At 38.6% G+C, this 21399-nt stretch overlaps 1 protein-coding gene and 1 long non-coding RNA gene across 3 annotated transcripts in view; one reads left to right on the forward strand and one right to left on the reverse strand.

The window, feature by feature from the left end:
• The window catches only part of LOC133542088 (gastrula zinc finger protein XlCGF57.1-like), a 339706-nt gene that overhangs the window by 104447 nt on the left and 213860 nt on the right, over positions 1-21399 (forward strand). The gene's annotated exons all lie outside the window — the stretch shown is intronic.
• Positions 82-9632, reverse strand: LOC133542100 (uncharacterized). Its single transcript, XR_009804054.1, has 4 exons — positions 8895-9632; positions 5258-5460; positions 5033-5166; positions 82-569 (listed from the first exon to the last, which is right to left on the reverse strand). It is a non-coding gene; the product is annotated as an uncharacterized LOC133542100 (long non-coding RNA).

The raw sequence follows: 21399 nt of genomic DNA on the forward strand, positions 1-21399 counted from the left end.
GAAACAAATACACAAAAACAAGTGATATTCTAGGGTCTAAGCGTTTGAAACACTCTTTTAAAAGGACAAAAAACAATGACCTATCACTTTTGTTTTATTTTCAATTGTTTGTGTTTTTGTAATAATTGAACATACATATACAATGCACACACACATCAAGGCACTTTCAACACAACACCATTCAATATTTTATAGCAAGTTCAACAATTACATAGGAATATAAAATACATCAAATTAAATACAATGCTCATACCGAGCAGACCTGGAACAATAAGACACAATACAAATGAGATTAAAATAAAATATATATAAGTAAATACATTAAATAAAAACTGGGCTTGTTTAAAACAACTTTATTTCTCCAATAGAGATAATAATTTCAGGCTGTTTATCATTTTTACCATTTTCCAAAATGTCATTAATATTTTAATGTAGAAAATTGGGTTTCAGTTTAAGAAAGCGACTTTTGTGCTGGAAAAATGTAGCTTGCACGGGCTGGGTTGCATATGACGGCATACCGTTTGTTCTTCTTCGTGGCTTAATTGACACGATGGTCAAGCAGCTGGAGGCTAGAAATAAAAGAAGTGAGAGTGAGTGTAGAGTTTGAGCACAAAATGTGGTATAGCTGGGTTGCAATCACGTGACCTCGAGGCACATCTGGACACTTCCGGGTTTCAAACTATGGTCTAGTCTAGAGTCCCATTAGGCTTCTGTTTATTCACCTGAATCCGTGCAGAAAGCTTTAGCGACAAATATAAAAGCGATCATTAAAAAAATATATCTAAAATGGGATGGAGTGGATTTTTACACTCTTAATAAAAATATCGTTTTTAAAGATTTAAAGCATTTCTCATCAGCAAGACGTTACTGCTCGCTGCGACCTCACTTCACGTGACACTCACAAGGATTTAGAGAAGAAAGCATTAGATGCACCAATGTCTTTACATCTGAGGGCTCCACTAATTAAACATTCATCCCTGAAAGACAAAGTTGGATTTATTGGTGCTGCTGAGATCGTGACGCTAATGAGGAAAAGGATAACTTTGTTTGCAGTTGATTTGCTGCTATAAATATTAGTCTCATCTACAATTCATCGTTGGGACTTAAACTTACAATAAATGATACCAAAGATGTATTTTAATGATTCATTCATTTAATCACATCAAGGATTGTTTGTTACATTTGTTCACCTTCATAAATCATGTGCTGTGTGTTGATAACTGAAAATATGAAACGAAGGGAAACATTTTAATTGTTTCATCTTTTATATAGGCATAAGGCATTTCAAGAAATACAATATTAATAACTATATTTGTATACGTCAATAAGAATGTAAGATGAGGGTGCTAATGCACAATCTTATGTATGTACTCTTCTCTTATTATAAACAGGAGGCTGCAACAACAATGCCAACACACAGCAATTCCACTCAATCTACGCCAAGCTGGCTGTACACTGTGGCATTGAAGCCAGCAAAACTGGAAATGCCACAACTAAGATCCTCCCGATGACGAAGGACTCGGAGGACAGCATTCCAGGTGCCTTTAAGGTGGTGCCAAGAGTTCTTGTCCAGCACGACTATGCCAACTGGACACCACCTCAGAACTGTCCGTGTCACATACATTGGTGGCTGGGTGGTAAGAAACATTCTCACCAGGCTAACATGTCACACATGTAGATTTATCTTAGTTACACAAGTTCTCACACAGTCATGCCACTTATTAAAATGAATAAACAATGGCGGACTTGTTATGTCTTCCATGAATATTCATGGTGTCAAGGTGTGCAAGTTGCAGCATGTACAAGTTGAACAATAGGGTCCCAGAATAGAGCCCTGAGGAACCCCACAGGTCATAGCCATTTGGTCAGAAACACCGTTACCAATTCTAAGAAGTGGATATTCCCACCCAGTTTTGTAACCTCTGTAATAAGATGGAATGGTCAACTGTGTCAAAGGCAGCCCTCAGGTCCAGCAGAACCAAGACTGAGACTTGTCCTGCATCTGTTTACAGGCAGACATCATTTGTCACCTTATCACTGTTTCAGTGCTGTGGTGGGACCTAAAGACTGATTGGAAAGTATCAAACACATTGTTGAACAGGAGAAAGTCACCAAGCTTTTGCTAGTGATGTACGGATCGATACTGATATTTCAATACCAGCTCTTTATGCTCTAATATTGATTCTCAAGTCAAAATATTGATATTTTAGTTATTTGAGATCATGTATATCATTAACATGAACACAGTGTAAAGTTACTAAATCACTGAGATCTTGTCCAAATGAAACGTGATTGGTGGGAACTACTTCTTCTCCCGCAGAGGTAAGTATGTAGCGCAGCGGCACATTGTGCTGGGCTCAGTCTTTCAGAATTTGCGGCAAGTAAATTGTGTCAGTCAGTATTCTAAAACAGCAGGTGTATGTTTCCTTTTATGTAGACTATTTGAAGACACTTCATACAGAGTTGAATATAGACAAGATAATGCATTTAGTGCAGAATAACACTACTATTTGTTTCGCCCTCTGACTTTATATCATTTGAAGATGATTCCCCAAGATCAGCAGCACTCAAAACACACTACTTTTTAAATATTACCAGTTCCATTAAGTATATTTGCGCAAAGTATCAGCATCGGACCCGTATTGCCGATACCAGCCTGGATATTACTTGTTATAGGATCTGAATAAAAATCAGTGGTATTGAACATCACCAGATTTTGGGAGACACCTTTTCCCAAAATTGTCAGGTTTGATATGGGCAGATGGTTGTTCAGCACTGTGGCATAAAGACTATTACTTTTACAATTACTAAGGTTGTGTAATAACCAGTGCGTATAAAATGATTGGTGTTTACGGCGGTCACTCACCCTGTCTGGTCAACACGTACGTGCAGAGAACACGTGCACACGTACAAAAGCAGTCCAAGAGAGGCCACAAACAATTTGCAATCATGTTATTGTTAAGATAGGATTTACATTTAATTGAACTATCCAAATGACTATTATTAGCTAACAACTAATGCATGTGTTACGCAGGTATGTAGTTACATCATTATATCCAAATGACTATTATTAGCTAACAACAGCCACATCTAATGCATGTGTTACGCAGGTATGTAGTTACATCATTACATCCAAATGACTATTATTAGCTAACAACAGCCACATGTAATGCATGTGTTACGCAGGTATGTAGTTACATCATTACATCCAAATGACTATTATTAGCTAACAACAGCCACATCTAATGCATGTGTTACGCAGGTATGTAGTTACATCATTACATCCAAATGACTATTATTAGCTAACAACTAATGCATGTGTTACGCAGGTATGTAGTTACATCATTACATCCAAATGACTATTATTAGCTAACAACAGCCACATGTAATGCATGTGTTACGCAGGTATGTAGTTACACCATTACATCCAAATGACTATTATTAGCTAACAACAGCCACATGTAATGCATGTGTTACGCAGGTATGCAGTTACATCATTACATCCAAATGACTATTATTAGCTAACAACAGCCACATGTAATGCATGTGTTACGCAGGTATGTAGTTACATCATTACATCCAAATGACTATTATTAGCTAACAACAGCCACATCTAATGCATGTGTTACGCAGGTATGTAGTTACATCATTACATCCAAATGACTATTATTAGCTAACAACAGCCACATCTAATGCATGTGTTACGCAGGTATGTAGTTACATCATTACATCCAAATGACTATTATTAGCTAACAACAGCCACATGTAATGCATGTGTTACGCAGGTATGTAGTTACATCATTACATCCAAATGACTATTATTAGCTAACAACAGCCACATGTAATGCATGTGTTACGCAGGTATGTAGTTACATCATTACATCCAAATGACTATTATTAGCTAACAACTAATGCATGTGTTACGCAGGTATGTAGTTACATCATTACATCCAAATGACTATTATTAGCTAACAACTAATGCATGTGTTACGCAGGTATGTAGTTACATCATTACGTCCTAGAAGCTGAAAGAAGGAGGGATATGCTGTGTGAAATCAATTGGAAAGTTAGCGCCCTCTAGACATCTGTGTAAATGTTGCAAACAGCCCCTTTAAGGCCTTTGCAAATGTTCCAGTCTGAAGTGAGACCTTAACGAGATGAAGGAATTGTGCTGACAAACTGCTCAGCACAGACTTTAGACATCTAGTGGGTAACTCATCAAGGTGTGTATGTTAATGTTAGATATGTGCCGTCTCCAAGCAGAAGAACATATTTCACCTTGGCTCTTGTTCGCTTTCTGCTGACTTCACCCATTTTATAGTTTTATTTCTGTTTATGATAGTCACATTTGGCACTTCTGCCTTGCATAGGTCAGAGTCCAAGCCAGGGATAAATTCCAAGCCAGGGTTGGTTCAGGAAGTAAAAACTAAAGCTGAAACAATTCATGTGAATGAATCGCTGTGGCCAAACTACTAAAAGTGGGAGGAGAGGAAAAGTGTGAGGCTGAATCTTCTGGTGGCAAAGCATCCAAGAAAAGGAAAGTGAAATGTGAAATCAGACACGGTAAAGCCAAACATTGACTGGACGCTTGTTTCAAGCCACTTAACCGCAGTGATTGATTACTTGTATTAGTAGATAGCACAGTACAGTACATATTCCGTATAATTGACCACTAAATGTTAACACCCAAATAAGTTTTTCGACTTGTTTAAGTTGGGGTCCACGTTAATCAAGTCATGGTAAGTGACCATCATGAAAGATAAAGATGGTACATTTCAACATGATAAGATCTGCTGCTATGAATATTACTGAGTTACCTGTTACATCTCAGGACAACAGGTGTGTACTTGTGGTTTAAAGACTACTTTACACGCTATGTCAACCTTTTCCAGCGTGTCTTTACAGTAGCAAAATGTATGTTTGAGGACTATATCAGACAACATGGGTTGCCAGAGTGTAGTCACACAGACCAGGTAGGCAATTGGAGTCAGACCTTGTAAAACACTTTGGAAAACCTTGCTGGAATAGTTACCTCTACTGCCCCCCAGTGGCCGTTAGAAAGGATGCACACATTTTGTGTTGAAGTCCTTAAAGCTGTCTTTCACGTTTTGTCTTGTCCTTTGTGTCCCAGATGAAGTCGTGAGTGGCTCAATTCAATGTCCAGTACTGTGGAAATATGTTTGGATATGACAATCTGTTTATTTTAAGCTATCAAACTGAAATCAAATGTAGACTATAGAACATAAAGTATGCTGACCTTGGCTTGAATGGAACATTGTCACAGCAGCGAGACCTGACCACGCACGGCACCGTCCTAAACTGTTTGTGTCCTCCATGCAATCGCCCTGAATACTCCTACCTGAACCCAATTAAATCACGTTACCATGGCAACTGCACCATAGCAACGGTCCCATCCCTGTCAACATTTCCTGGCACTCAAGAGGAAGTGGGTGGAGCAATCTGCCAAAAAGGAAATTCAGCATCAACAGAGCCAGCAATCAAATGGAGAAAACAAAATAAAAACAAAATAAACAAATAAGGAAATTTGGCTCCAACAAAATGCAAAGTAAATATCTGTAGGATGATGTACAATATTGGCTTTTGCCTGACACTCCGAACTTTGATTGATATTGATATTGTTTTGGGGATGTTTAAAAAGAAAACACATTAAACACAAAACCCAATATTGGAATTTTTTGTTTTATCCACGAATGTAAGTTCGTAAAAAAAAAATAAATAATAAAAAAAATAAATAAACATCCTTCCACAAACAATTCAGCCATTTTCTCCCACTGTTATATTGCATAAAGGTCTGGGGACATACATATAAAATAATCACAACACAATCATACTACAAAAGAGAGTAATGAAGATAATTAATCAAATGGATTATAGAAACCCAACAAAAAAATCATGAAGTCACACATTTTAAAAATTAATAAAAGACAACTGTTCAAATGATGTATAAAGTAAATAATAAAATGCTTCCTGAAGTGGTCCAGAAGATGTTTCAGATGTGAACCAGTACATATGTATATCATATAAAGGTGATAATCTATGGGATTATTAACAATTAGAAGTAGAAATAAGTAATAATTTTATATTTCAAACTATGTAATCTATAAATGTAAAGATCATATTAAACAGATTGTTAGACAAACAACAATGTCACACATGTTATATGTGCTGATGTTGTTAGAAAGTCAGAATGAAAGTCTGGACAGTTTATTTCAAATCCTGCAGTTTCATTTGCTGCTGCTGTTCTCACCAGCACACTTGTGTTTCTTACACTGGTACTTAGAAGACAATCTTTCACCACACACACTGCAACTCAACACTTTCTCTCCTGGGTGTCTTCTCATGTGTGCTACAAGGCTTGATCGCTCACAAAAGCTTCTGTTGCAGATTGAACAGGAATGTCATTTTTCACCAGTGTGTGTTCTCATGTGTACAATCTCATCAGTTTCCCCTCACAGCAGTCAGAGTACTTCCAGCTGACACATAAAAAGACCTTCAGGAGAATGCCTTCCCAGGCCAACGTCCAATCCACCTTATTCATACAAAAATATCTTAAAAGTCATTCCTGCAATCCATAAAAGTGTGCTGTTCTCTCTCTGAATAAGTCATACACACACAGGAAATAATGTACCACATGCCAGCCTCCACGCAGTAGTACTAGTGATGAGCTCCCCCTGCTGGTGGACAATAATTACTGTCATTTTCACATTCCTCTTTAGAGACATGTCTGTGTAAAAAAAAAAAAAAAAAAAAAAAGCAAATTGAACACAGTCAACATGTTGGCCAAAAAAAATGACATCTGTATTGGTTTCATTTAGATAGTGTCACCACAGATAAACTGGGAAGACGTAATCAGATTACTGACTACTCCTCCAAAAGATAACTTATTTACATAATTTATAATAACAATAATAATAATGGATTGGATTAGTTTTGTGTTTCTAGACATTCAAATTGTGTTAGAGAGAGAATTCAGAAGGCATCTTTCATGCAGTCATCACATTCAATGTGGTAAGCTACATTTAGTTATAATAATAACATTAATAATATTAATAATAACTATTATTATAACTAGATGAAGCAATTCCTAAAGGAATTACGTGTGAATGCTCCAATGCTGAAGTTGAACTGAAAAGTTGACAGAATGTAGTCTGAATGTAAGAATAGTTTGAATGTTGGAATGCTGAAGAGTTTGAATTTCCACGAAAACCAGAATTTAGTTTGGATTTTGAGAAAGTGATGGTTTGATGTTGGAATGGTTTGAATAGGTAGGAAAATGTGGGGCTTGTGCAGTTTGGAAAAATGTCACTCCGGTGGGTGTATGGATGTGTGGAAGGTACGTAGACACAGAAAAGTCCCTCACAAGCATGTTTGTGTGATTGACAGAAATATTTAAATTCAATGTCCAGAGGTATTAACACATTAGTCAATCAAACAAACGGTCAATGAAAATGAAGGCAATAACTTTGCAGTCATGGATACACCGTCTGTGTGTTTGTTTTCTCCGGCTGCGGCTTTCAAACTGCATACCAAAGGTCTTCTAAGGCAGTAGTTCTCAAATGGGGGTACGCGTACCCTTGGGGGTACTTAAAGGTACGCCAAGGGGTACGTGAGATTTTTTTTAGAATATTCTAAAAATAGCAACAATTCAGCTTTATAAATATATTTATTGAATAATACTCCAACAAAATATGAATATAGGTTCATAAACTGAGAAAAGAAATACAACAATGCAATATTCATTTTTGTGGACATGTTCCATAAATATTGATGTTAAAGAGTTCTTTTTTTGTGGAGAAATGTTTAGAATTAAGTTGATGAATCCAGATGGATCTCTATTACAATCCCCAAGGAGGGCACTTTAAGTTGATGATTACTTCTATATGTAGAAATCTTTGTTTAAAATTGAATCACTTGTTTATTTTTCAACAAGCTTTTAGTTATTTTTACATGTTTTTTTCCCAATAGTTCAAGAAAGACCACTACATATGAGCAATATTTTGCACTGTTATACAATTTAATAAATCAGAAACTGATGACATAGTGCTGTATTTTACTTCTCAATCCTTTTTTTTTCAACCAAAAATTATTTGCTCTGATTAGGGGGTACTTGGATTAAAAAAGAATTCACAGGGGGTACATCACTGAAAAAAGGTTGAGAACCACTGTTCTAAGGTTTGGTCGGAAAGCATAAAAAAGGACACTGAAAAATTCCATAAAACCTTGAACTATTTGTTTTTAATTGTATCTGAATTTAAAATGCATCCTCCAGTTTGTGGCTATTACAAGGCATATTTCCAGAGGATATGCATTTTTACACCATGTTTTAAATAGATAGCATTTCAAAAATAACTTCTGGGAATATTATATTGATCAACTAATTCTTATTTAGGGGGCTTTGTGAGCAGAACAGAGGCATTGACTCCATTGTTGGAATTAGGATAGTTAAGATTTTGCTAACGTTTGTTTAGGACTTAGAATGCATAAAAATAAAAACATTATTATCTTACATAAGCATTGTGACAGGCAAAATAAAATTAAAAAAATCAGATTCCCCTTTGATAATTTTTCTACATCCTGTGAACGGGTTGATGCTGTGCTGAAAGTGAGAAAATAAATACAAATTTCAGCAAAAAAATGGCTGGCAAACGTTTTAAAACCTGGTCAAGGAGATGCATGTGTATGTTGTAAAATGATGTTAGAATTAGCTTTATTATTTGGGTTAAGGGGGCCCCGTCATGGAGGCCGCCCCCGGCCCAGCTCTGACTTGTTCCACCACTGGTCATTGTGATTATATTATATATTCCAAATGTCATTTTATTGTTATTAGTCAAATATAAAGTTAGTAAAGATGTGGGAGTAATAAGTCAACAAACCTGTTTTGTGTAACACAACTTGATGCTTCGTGAAAACAGCGTCCAGTAGTTGATTGTAATCCTCTTTTGTTCTAGAAAGTTCCGCCTGGTATTCTGCTATCGTTCTTTCCAACACTACAAATATTTCTTCAACAGCAGCAGTTAGTCGCTGATCCACCAACGCTCTCAACATTTGTAATGTAGACATTTTCACACAATCACAACACTTTACTCTCACACTTGATCTCTACTTAGCGATGTGTTGATAACTTCTGTGTCTTCTGTTAGCAGCTAACAAGCTAAGCTAACTAGCCAGCTAAGCTAACTAACAAGCAAAGCTAGCACGAGAAGCGGCACAGTGCTTCTAGCGCATCGAGACGACTTTATCCTTAAATAAAGAATCAAAGATGTATTTTATACGACGTAAATATTTCAAACTGGAGAACAAATAATAAGACTGACTTCTTCTTCTTCTTTTGTTTTTATGGCGGTTGGCAAGCAACCTTGTGGTGTGCATTAGCGCCACCTACTGTAATGGAGTGTGGACCGAGGTGGATCCCTACTCTATATTCTTTTATTAACCCAGTGTTTTTTAAATATGTTTATATTGCTTTATATCCTATGTGTTCTGAATGCAATCCTAATATACTTCCCACTTCTAACCTAATATTTTCTTTTGCTAACTTACTTTCCAGTATTTCTCTTTCTCTATTGTATTTCCTACATTGTATTAAAACATGGTCAACATTCTCTATCTGGTGGCAAAAATCACACAGTCCTGTATTATGTTTTCCTATCAATTTAAGTGACCTATTTAGATATGTATGTCCTAATCTCATTCTAGTAATAATGTCTTCTTCTTTCCTATTTCTACCCCCTCCTCTCATGACACCTACTCTCCTCTGGACTTTGTAAAACCCTCTACCTTTTATTTCCTTATTCCAATTATCCTGCCACTTTTTATTGTGTTCTATCTTCACTTCTTCTATACTGTGCTTAATCTCCATGTTTACTTCTATTTTAGTGGTTGCTTGTTTTGCGTATCTATCAGCTAACTCATTTCCCTCAACTCCTACATGAGCAGGAACCCAGAGAAATGTTACCACACCTCCCGCTTTATTTATCCTGTAGATTGCCTGAACTATTTCATAAACTATATCTTGTCTTGTTTCTGATGTTATGTTTTTTATGATCGTCAATTCACTGCTGGAGTCCGAGCACACGACTACTTTCCTTGCTTTGTTTTCCTCTATCCAGTTAACTGCCATATAAATTGCTACCAATTCCCCCGTAAAAACAGATAGTTAATCACTGATTCTTTTATTCAACACTATATTTCCTTGTGGGATAACTGCAGCAGCTCCTACTTTACTATTCATAGTTTTTGATGCATCTGTGAATATCATGATGTTATCAAAAAATATTTCCTCAATCCAATGGTAACTATTTAAATGTCTATTCTTCAGTAATTGCATGTTTACCTTTGGGTTGTCATACATCCACGGTGGTATTGCAGGAATTGGTACTGTAGGGCTCACTTTAATATTGTCAATTTGTGTTTTGTTACATATATCTCCTATTATCCACCCAAAACTATTCATTTTTTTCTTCTCTTTTTCTTGTCAGTTTATTAGCACTTGACGGGTTGGATGTCCTTGCTTGGATCCTTTTAAGTTTGCCCAATAAACTGCTGAGAGTTGATCTCTCCTCATGTCCAAAGGTTTTTCATTCATTTCTACTTGTAATGCTGCCACTGGAGTAGATTTAGTAGTTCCACAACATAATCTTAACGCCTGCGACTGGATCCGGTCTATTTTCTCAAGTAGAGTTTTTGAAGCAGATTGATAAATAATGCATCCGTAGTCGATAACAGATGGAATTAAAGTGATATATATTGTTTTCAATGTCAACCTATCAGCCCCCCCAATCTTTACCCCTCAAAGCCCTCATTATATTTAACACCTTTTTACTTTTCTCCACTATCTTGCTGATGTGGGTTGACCAGTTCATATTTTTATCAAACCATATTCTTAAATATTTAAATACTTGTACCTCTTCTATGTTTTCTCCATAGAGTTTTATTCGGAGCTTGTTTTGTACTTTCCTCTTCGTAAGATGTATGACTTTTGTCTTTCCAACAGAGAATCTTAAACCCCAAGCCGTCCCCCAGTCTTGAATATTATTTACCGCTTTTTGAATCTTCTTTTCTATATGATGTGTATTTCTACCTCTCTTCCACATCACTCCATCATCACAAACAATGCCACCTCCACTAACCCTTCCACTTCCCTAAAAACTTCATTTATCATGATGGAAAACAGTACTGGACTTATTATACTCCCTTGTGGGGTCCCATTTTCCACTTTGTATTCTCTGCTATATTCATTCTCTATTTTTACTAATAATGTTCTACTTGTTAAAAAGTCTTTTATCCATCTGTACATTCTTCCTCTAATCCCAATCTTATTTAGTTTCATCAGCAACCCCTGTTTCCACAACATATCATACGCTTTCTCTACGTCAAAAAATACTGCAATAATTGGCTTAAAGGAGTAGTTTATTTAGTGTTTCACGAAAAGTTCTCCAATGGTGTTTTCTTGTTTTTTTAATAACATACCTTACTCTAGCTTGATGCTTTTTATATTGGATCATGTCTTGGAAATGATGTGTTCTTCTCAATATTCTAAATGCTCTATTCCGTTCTAGTATTGCATCTGTGCACTCTTGTGTCCACCACGGCACTATCTTCCTTCTTCTCCCTATACTATTCCTTGGTATGCTCTGTTCGGCTGCTTCTATTATGCACCCCGTAATATCTGTATTTAATTGTTCAATATCTTGATTTATATCTACTTCCTTTAAAGTTATGTCGGTAATTTCCCTAAATTTCCCCCAGTCACCATGATTATACTTCCATCTTCCTTCTATCCTAGTGCTTTCTGTCCTATGATTTATGTTTATGTGAATGAAGATTGGATAGTGATCACTTCCCATTGTGCTGTATTTATTTACCTCCCACTCCACCTTTCCTGCTAACCCTTGTGACACTCGTGTTAAATCTATTGCTGTTTCTTTACCCGTGACGACATCTAACCTTGTTCCCCACCCATCATTCACACACACCACTTCTTTTTCCTCCAAAAGTGCTTCCAATGTTTCCCCATTCCAGTCATCCCTTTCACCCCACATTGTGCTATGTGCATTAAAGTCACCACACCAAATAATATTGCCACTCCAGTGCTCCATTATTGTTGCTAGTTGGTGAATTTCTAATTTCTTGCATGGATTATAGAAGTTTAGTACTTTGTATCTTTCTTTATTATTCCATACTTCTACTCCTACTATCTCTAGCTCTTGTTTTACTTTTAATAATGAATATTTCATGTCTTCCTTAATAAATATGGCACATCCTCCTCCTTGCCCATCATTCCTATCTTTACGTATCGTTATATATCCTTTTATTATAAAGTTTCATTTTGGCTTCAGCCATGTTTCTTGAATACATATTATTTGCGGTTTACTTTTCATATTATTAATATATCCCTTTAATTCCTGTCCGTTTGCTATCAAACTTCTGGCATTCCACTGAACAATTAACATGGCGTTGGATTGTGGTCACATGACTCGGTCTCGTCTACTCTCTGTAGCTCACCTTGCACCTGTTCCCAGGATAGTTCTTTTACATTTAAAAACTTTGCTGCTGCTTTGACAATTATTTTGATTTTCTCAGTCTTGTTTCTAGCCTGTTCTGTACAGTTTATTACGTAGGCCAGGAATACAACTAGTTTGTCCATGGAAATTCCTGTATTTGCTGCCTCTTGTTTTTTATTTCTTGAACTATTTTCACTTCTGTCCTGTTCTGCACTTTCTTGATTTCTTATTTTAACTGCCTCTGCGTATGTAATATTTCTTTCAACTCTGATTTGCTGTACTTCTGTTGCCTGTTTCCTTCTGATGCAGCCCCCATACGCTGCTGTGTGATTCCCGCCACAATTACAACACTTGACCTGTTCATTTTCTCCACATTGTCCATATTCATGCTCTCCTCCACACCTTCCACATCTCATCTTAACATGACACACACTACTATGTGCCCATAGTGTTGGCACTTGAAACAACGTACTGGGGGTGGCACGTAAGCTCTAACATAGAAGCTTAAATACCCAATCATGATTCTCTCTGGTCGGACCTCCTCTGCAAACTGCACTGGCACGGATTCGCTCTCAGTCTTTTCACCGTTCCTAAATGCCATCATTCTTTTCATCATAGTGACAGTTCCTCCTTTTATTTCTTTTTTCAGATCATCTAAATTTTCTCCTCTTGGGATTCCTGTCACGACTCCTCTTGCCCCCTTTCGTTCTCCCACTTCGATTTTTTCCTTTATTATTTTGTTGCACAGTTTTTCCACAACCTATAATATAGGTTTTTTAAACATAAAATCATTGTCTCCCAAAACGTTGCTAGTTAATGATATTATCAGAGACAACAATCTTAACGTCATCGGTCTCAGTGAAACCTGGCTTAAACCAAATGACTTTTTTGCGCTAAATGAGTCATGTCCTCCTAACTTTACACATGCGCATATTGCCCGTCCCCTTAAAAGGGGTGGGGGGGGGGGGGGGGGGTCGCACTAATATACAACGAAAACTTTAACCTTAGTCCTAACATAAATAATAAATATAAATCGTTTGAGGTGCTTACTATGAGGTCTGTCACACCGCTGCCTCTACACCTGGCTGTTATCTACCGCCCCCCCAGGGCCCTATTCGGACTTTATCAATGAATTCTCAGAGTTCGTTGCTGATCTAGTGACACACGCCGATAATATAATCATAATGGACGACTTTAATATCCATATGAATACCCCATCGGACCCACCGTGCGTAGCGCTCCAGACTGTAATTGATAGCTGTGGTCTCACACAAATAATAAATGAACCCACGCATCGCAACGGTAATACGATAGACCTAGTGCTTGTCAGGCGTATCACCGCTTCCAAAGTTACGATACTCCCGTATACTAAAGTATTGTCCGATCATTACCTTATAAAATTCGAGGTTCAGACGCATGTTCGTCAAACTAATAATAATAATAACTGCTATAGCAGCCGCAACATTAATACAGCCACAACAACAACTCTTGCTGACCTACTGCCCTCGGTAATGGCACCATTCCCAAAGTATGTGGGCTCTATTGATAACCTCACTAACAACTTTAACGACGCCCTGCGCGAAACCATTGATAACATAGCACCGCTAAAGTTAAAAAAGGCTCCAAAAAAGAGCACCCCGTGGTTTACAGAAGAAACTAGAGCTCAGAAATTATTATGTAGAAAGCTGGAACGCAAATGGCGCACGACTAAACTTGAGGTGCACCATCAAGCATGGAGTGATGGTTTAATAACTTATAAACGCATGCTTACCTTAGCTAAAGCTAATTATTACTCAAATCTCATCCACCGTAAAAAAAACGATCCTAAATTTTTGTTTAGTACGGTAGCATCGCTAACCCAACAAGGGACTCCTTCCAGTAGCTCCACCCACTCAGCTGATGACTTTATGCAATTCTTTAGTAAGAAAATTGAAGTCATTAGAAAGGAGATTAAAGACAATGCGTCCCAGCTACAACGGGGTTCTATTAACACTGACACGATTGTATATACGGCGGATACTGCCCTCCAAAATAGTTTCTCTCGTTTTGAGGAAATAACATTAGAGGAATTGTTACAACGTGTAAATGGAATAAAACAAACAACATGTTTACTTGACCCTCTTCCTGGGAAACTGATCAAGGAGCTCTTTGTATTATTAGGTCCATCAGTGCTAAATATTATAAACTTATCACTCTCCTCGGGCACTCTTCCCCTACCATTCAAAAAAGCGGTTATTCATCCTCTTCTTAAAAGACCTAACCTCGATCCTGACCTCATGGTAAACTACCGACCGGTGTCTCACCTTCCCTTTATTTCAAAAATCCTCGAAAAAATTGTTGCGGAGCAGTTAAATGAACACTTAGCGTCTAACAATCTATGTGAAACCTTTCAATCCGGTTTCAGGGCAAATCACTCCACGGAGACAGCCCTCGCAAAAATGACTAATGATCTATTGCTAACGATGGATTCTGATGCGTCATCTATGTTGCTGCTCCTCGATCTTAGCGCTGCTTTCGATACTGTCGATCATAATATTTTATTAGAACGTATCAAAACACGAATTGGTATGTCAGACTTAGCCCTGTCTTGGTTTAACTCTTATCTTACTGATAGGATGCAGTGCGTCTCCCATAACAATGTGACCTCGGACTACGTTAAGGTAACGTGTGGAGTTCCCCAGGGTTCGGTCCTTGGCCCTGCACTCTTCAGCATCTACATGCTGCCGCTAGGTGACATCATACGCAAATACGGTGTTAGCTTTCACTGTTATGCTGATGACACCCAACTCTACATGCCCCTAAAGCTGACCAACATGCCGGATTGTAGTCAGCTGGAGGCGTGTCTTAATGAAATTAAACAATGGATGTCCGCTAACTTTTTGCAACTCAACGCCAAAAAAACGGAAATGCTGATTATCGGTCCTGCTAGACACCAAACTCTATTTAATAATACAACTCTAACATTTGACAACCAAACAATTAAACATGGCGACTCGGTAAAGAATCTGGGTATTATCTTCGACCCAACTCTCTCCTTTGAGGCACAAATTAAAAGCGTTACTAAAACGGCCTTCTTTCATCTCCGCAATATCGCTAAAATTCGCTCCATTCTGTCCACTAAAGACGCTGAGATCATTATCCATGCGTTTGTTACGTCTCGCCTCGACTACTGTAACGTATTATTTTCGGGTCTCCCCATGTCTAGCATTAAAAGATTACAGTTGGTACAAAATGCGGCTGCTAGACTTTTGACAAGAAGAAGAAAGTTTGATCACATTACGCCTGTATTGTATATACCTTTATATACATATATACATACATATATACCTATACTGGCTCACCTGCACTGGCTTCCTGTGCACTTAAGATGTGACTTTAAGGTTTTACTACTTACGTATAAAATACTACACGGTCTAGCTCCATCCTATCTTGCCGATTGTATTGTACCATATGTCCCGGCAAGAAATCTGCGTTCAAAGGACTCTGGCTTATTAGTGATCCCCAAAGCCCAAAAAAAGTCTGCGGGCTGTAGAGCTTTTTCATTTCGGGCTCCAGTACTCTGGAATGCCCTCCCGGTAACAGTTCGAGATGCTACCTCAGTAGAAGCATTTAAGTCTCACCTTAAAACTCATTTGTATACTCTAGCCTTTAAATAGACTCCCTTTTTAGACCAGTTGATCTGCCGTTTCTTTTCTTTTTCTTCTATGTCCCACTCTCCTTTGTGGAGGGAGTCCGGTCCGATCCGGTGGCCATGTACTGCTCGCCTGTGTATCGGCTGGGGACATCTCTGCGCTGCTGATCAGCCTCCGCTTGGGATGGTTTCCTGCTGGCTCCGCTGTGAACGGGACTCTCGCTGCTGTGTTGGATCCGCTTTGGACTGGACTCTCGCGACTGTGTTGGATCCATTATGGATTGATCTTTCACAGTATCATGTTCTCATATGTTCTCATAGTCATCAGTATCATCAGTATCATCAGTATCACAGTATCATGTTCTCATAGTCATCATTGTCACCGATGTCCCACTGGGTGTGAGTTTTCCTTGCCCTTATGTGGGCCTACCGAGGATGTGGTAGTGGTTTGTGCAGCCCTTTGAAACACTAGTGATTTAGGGCTATATAAGTAAACATTGATTGATTGATTAAAATATTCATGCAATCATAGGCTGCTACCGATACAAATGAATAAAAACCTAATGATTTCATTCTTGCCCTCATCAATAAGTTGCTTTGTCCATATGTTTCCTTCTTGGTCTGTGGATTTTAAACTGGACTAAGAGGTCTCACTCTGTGCATCCCTCTCAGCACCTGAGCATGTTTATTCCACAGTAGACTTACATCAACACAGTCAGCCTCTTGTCACTCATTCACAATCTTTGTTTCGACTACTTGCAATTCTCCTCCACATGTTTTCCTGTGTGCAGTAGTGTTAGCGACACTCACTTTCATGTTGGAGATGGAAATAGTCATTTTAATACAACGCTGTAGTACAGACCTCCGTATAGCTGCCCAGGATATGCCTGTTATATGATTCTTTAAAGGGGAACATCATCACAATTTCTGAAGGGTCAACACCAATAAAAATCAGTTCCCAGTGGCTTATTTTATTTTTCGAAGTTTTTCTGAAAATTTTACCCATCACGCCATATCCTGAAAAACGGCTTCAAAGTGCCTGATTTTCACCATCGGTATATCCACCCGTCCATTATCCTGTGACGTCACAGCGTGAAACCACCATAAACAAACATGGCGGATAGCACAAAAAGGTATAGCGATAGTAGCTCAAATTCAGACTCGGGTTTCAGCGGCGTAAGCAATTCAACAGATTACGCATGTATTGAAACGGATGGTTGGAGTGTGGAGGCAGGTAGCGAAAACGAAATTGAAGAAGAAACTGAAGCTATTGAGCCATATCACGACAGACAGCGGCACGGGAGGAAGCGCGGACGAATTCGGCGATCGCCTTCTAACCAACGATTGGTATGTGTTTGTTTGGCATTAAATGTGGGTGGAGGGAAAGGTTGGATGCAAATGTAGCTACTAATGAGGCATAATGATGCAATATGTACATACAGCCAGCCTAAACAGCATGTTAGCATCGATTAGCTTGCAGTCCTGCCGTGACCAAATATGTCTGATTAGCACACTCCACATAAGTCAATAACATCAACAAAACTCACCTTTTGTGCATTCATGCACAACGTTATAAGTTTGGTGGACAAAATGAGACAGAAAAAGAAGTGGCATAAATCACGTCTTAGCCAAGACATCCAGGGGGTTTACCTCGCTCATCTGCGGGAACAGACTGTCGTAAAACCCTGAATAGCTCAAGCACTCAGGCAGATTCAGTGATGGTCTATTTTCCAATATTGCAGATATCTTTGACTTTATCGTTGGAAATGCATCTGCTTTGAGTGTCGCAGGATATCCACACATTCTTGCCAGCTCTGTGGTAGCATAGCTGTTGTCGGTAAAGTGTGCGGAACAAACGAGGGACTTTTGCATCTTTTGACCACTGGTGCAACTTGAATCCGTCTGTTGGTGTTGTTACACCCTCCGACAACACACCGACGAGGCATGATGTCTCCAAGGTGCGGGAAAACAGTCAAAAAAACTGAAAATAACAGAGCTGATTTGACTTGGTGCGTGTAATAAGATTGAGAAAATAGCAGATCGCTTCATGTTGTGACGTCACGGGTGAAAGGTCATGGCTCCGACAGGCTATCAATTGAAAGGAGTTTAAATCGCCAAATTCACCCTTTTAGAGTTCGGAAATCGGTTCAAAAAACATATGGTCTTTTTTTTGCACCATCAGGGTATATATTGACGCTTACATAGGTCTGCTGATAATGTTGTCTGCTGATAATGTTGTCTGCTGATAATGTTGTCTGCTGATAATGTTGTCTGCTGATAATGTTGTCTGCTGATAATGTTGTCTGCTGATAATGTTGTCTGCTGATAATGTTGTCTGCTGATAATGTTGTCTGCTGATAATGTTGTCTGCTGATAATGTTGTCTGCTGATAATGTTGTCTGCTGATAATGTTCCCCTTTAATGAGCTAAGTGAGACACACTTTTAACACAACACAGGAAAGAACACAAATAATGTCTTTGTGTTAGCAGTGTCAGTCCAAAACTTTTTCTATTCCCTCTTTATCTTATTTACTTATTTACCCAACAGACGTCCAGCAGCCCCCTCACATTAAAGAGGAAGAGGAGAATCCACAGCCCCCCCACATGAAAGAGGAAGAGGAGGAAGTGTGGATGAGTCAGGAGGGAGAGTGTCCTGTAGGGCAGGAGGAGGCTGATGTCAGCAAGTTTCCACTGACTGTTGTCTCTGTGAAGACTGAAGAGCATGAAGACAAACCACCTGAGTCCTCACAGCTTCATCACAGTCCAAGTAAGCACAACATTTTATTCTCAGGGCATTCAATCCATCACAACTGGTCCTCTCATCCAGATAGGCTTCATAAGTTAATGCTCATAAACGTTAAGTTTTAAATTTAATCGTTTGAATTTAGAGGGGAACTGCAATTTTTGGGGGGGAATTTTTTCTATCCTTCACAATCATCATAAAAGATGTGACGATGTATATTTATTTTTGAAATCCCATTGTAACTTGTAAATGTAAATTAAAGTCCACTTGCAATGAAGCCAATGTCCTGGCCCGGTATTCGCTATTTGGATACAAACAATTATTGAGGATGTTTACTCTATTAAAGGACATATATGTGCACATGTATGCACTGATTAAAAATACAGAACTAGAATGCCAACGTTTAGACATTCTCCATCAAACGCCATCTTGCTTTTTCCTTCTACTTCTTCTTCTTCTTCTTTCTATTTCCAGCAGACTTGTAGTATATCTTAGGTATATTGCTGCCCTCAACAGGCTATCGACAGATTGTCCTCCTTTTGTACTAGGTCCCACACTACAGACTTGGACACAAACAGGACAACAAGTAAAAAGCAGCTTTAAAGGCCTACTGAAATGAGATGTTCTTATTTAAACGGGGATAGCAGCTCCATTCTATCTGTCATACTTGATCATTTCGCGATATTGCCATATTTTTGCTGAAAGGATTTAGTAGAGAACAGACGATAAAGTTCGCAACTTTTGGTCGCTAATAAAAAAGCCTTGCCTGTACCGGAAGTAGCAGACTATGCGCGCGTGACGTCACGGGTTGTGGAGCTCCTCACATCTGAACATTGTTTACAATCATGGCCACCAGCAGCTAGAGGTATTCGGACCGAGAAAGCGACAATTTCCCCATTAATTTGAGCAAGGATGAAAGATTCGTGGATGAGGAAACTGAGAAGGAAGGCCTAGAAAAAAAAAAGACGAGGGCAGTGGGAGCGATTCAGATGTTATTAGACACATTTACTAGGTTAATTCTGGAAAATCCCTTATCTGCTTATTGTGTTACTAGTGTTTGAGTGAGATTATATGGTTGTACCTGAAAGTCGGAGGGGTGTGGCCACGGGTGTGCTGACCGCCAGTGTCTCTGAGGCAAAGCGAAGGCAGCCGTTGGGGCCGGCCTGAGATTTTTTTTCTTCCCCCTCCTCCACGGTGGAAGCATCCCATGTTCTGGGGCGGCCGGTCGGAGGAGGCAAGAGAGTCTGCAGCTGCCTCTTTGACAGGTGCACGAGGAATGACGCAAGCTCTCCGCTCATGTCTACAGTAAGAGCCAACTTATTACCACAATTTTCTCACCGAAACCTGCCGTTGGACATGTGGTAGGGAACCGTGTTCGCTTGACCGCTCTGTTCCATAGTAAAGCTTTACCGTCATCTTTCGGGAATGTAAACAAGGAAACACCGGCTGTGTTTGTGTTGCTAAAGGCAGCCACAATACACCGCTTCCCACCTACATCTTTCTTCTTTGACGTCTCCATTATTCATTGAACAAATTGCAAAAGATTCAGCAACACAGATGTCCAGAATACTGTGTCATTATGCGATTAAAGCAGACGACTTATAGCTGGGATCAGGGCTGGAACAAAATGTCCGCTACAATCCGTGATGTCACGCGCACTCGTCATCATACCGCGGCGTTTGCAACAGGACACTTTGCGCGGAATTTAAAATTGCAATTTAGTAAACTAAAAAGGCCGTATTGGCATGTGTTGCAATATTAATATTTCATCATTGATATATAAACTATCAGACTGCGTGGTCGCTAGTAGTGGCTTTCAGTAGGCCTTTAAGGACATCAAAACAAAATGTATGCATTCTTTCCAACGGCCGCTGGGTGGCAGCAGAGGCTCCATGTATTACCTGAAGAAACATTTGACTTCTGACCTTTCCACATTATTTCTCTCATCTTTACTGCTGGAGTTCAGCTCACTGAGGATGTAAGCTACATTTTGGTATTTTAATTATCTTTAATTATTCATAAACAGGCTTAAAACAAACCATTATTATCATTACTGCCTCATTTGTTTTCACTCTCTACTAATTAAAACTATTCTAGCATAAAACCAGTCAGGATGTTCATACAAACAATATTACACATCTCCAAACGTACCAATTTATTATGGTATTCATATCATACATTATTACATTGAATATTCACATGTTTATAACAGTGCTGAACATTTTAATTTCCCCTTGGGGATCAATAAAGTTTTCCTGATTGTTATAATTACATCACTCTCATAAAGCCTTTAATGCTGAATATGTTTTTTACCATAGGTCAGCTTCACAATGTTGGAATATTGACCGCTGATATTAATATTCTTCTATTGTTTACAATATTACACTTTACTCTTTTTCTTTGCTCAAATGAACAGGATGAAAGTGTCTTTAATTGCCACTACTGAGTGTAATTATGTAGAAAATAATCTTCATTGCCGCTTGATTTAACTCTCATTTTAT

Source organism: Nerophis ophidion, linkage group LG24 (assembly GCF_033978795.1).
Source record: "Nerophis ophidion isolate RoL-2023_Sa linkage group LG24, RoL_Noph_v1.0, whole genome shotgun sequence".
NCBI classification, from domain to species: Eukaryota; Metazoa; Chordata; class Actinopteri; order Syngnathiformes; family Syngnathidae; genus Nerophis; species Nerophis ophidion.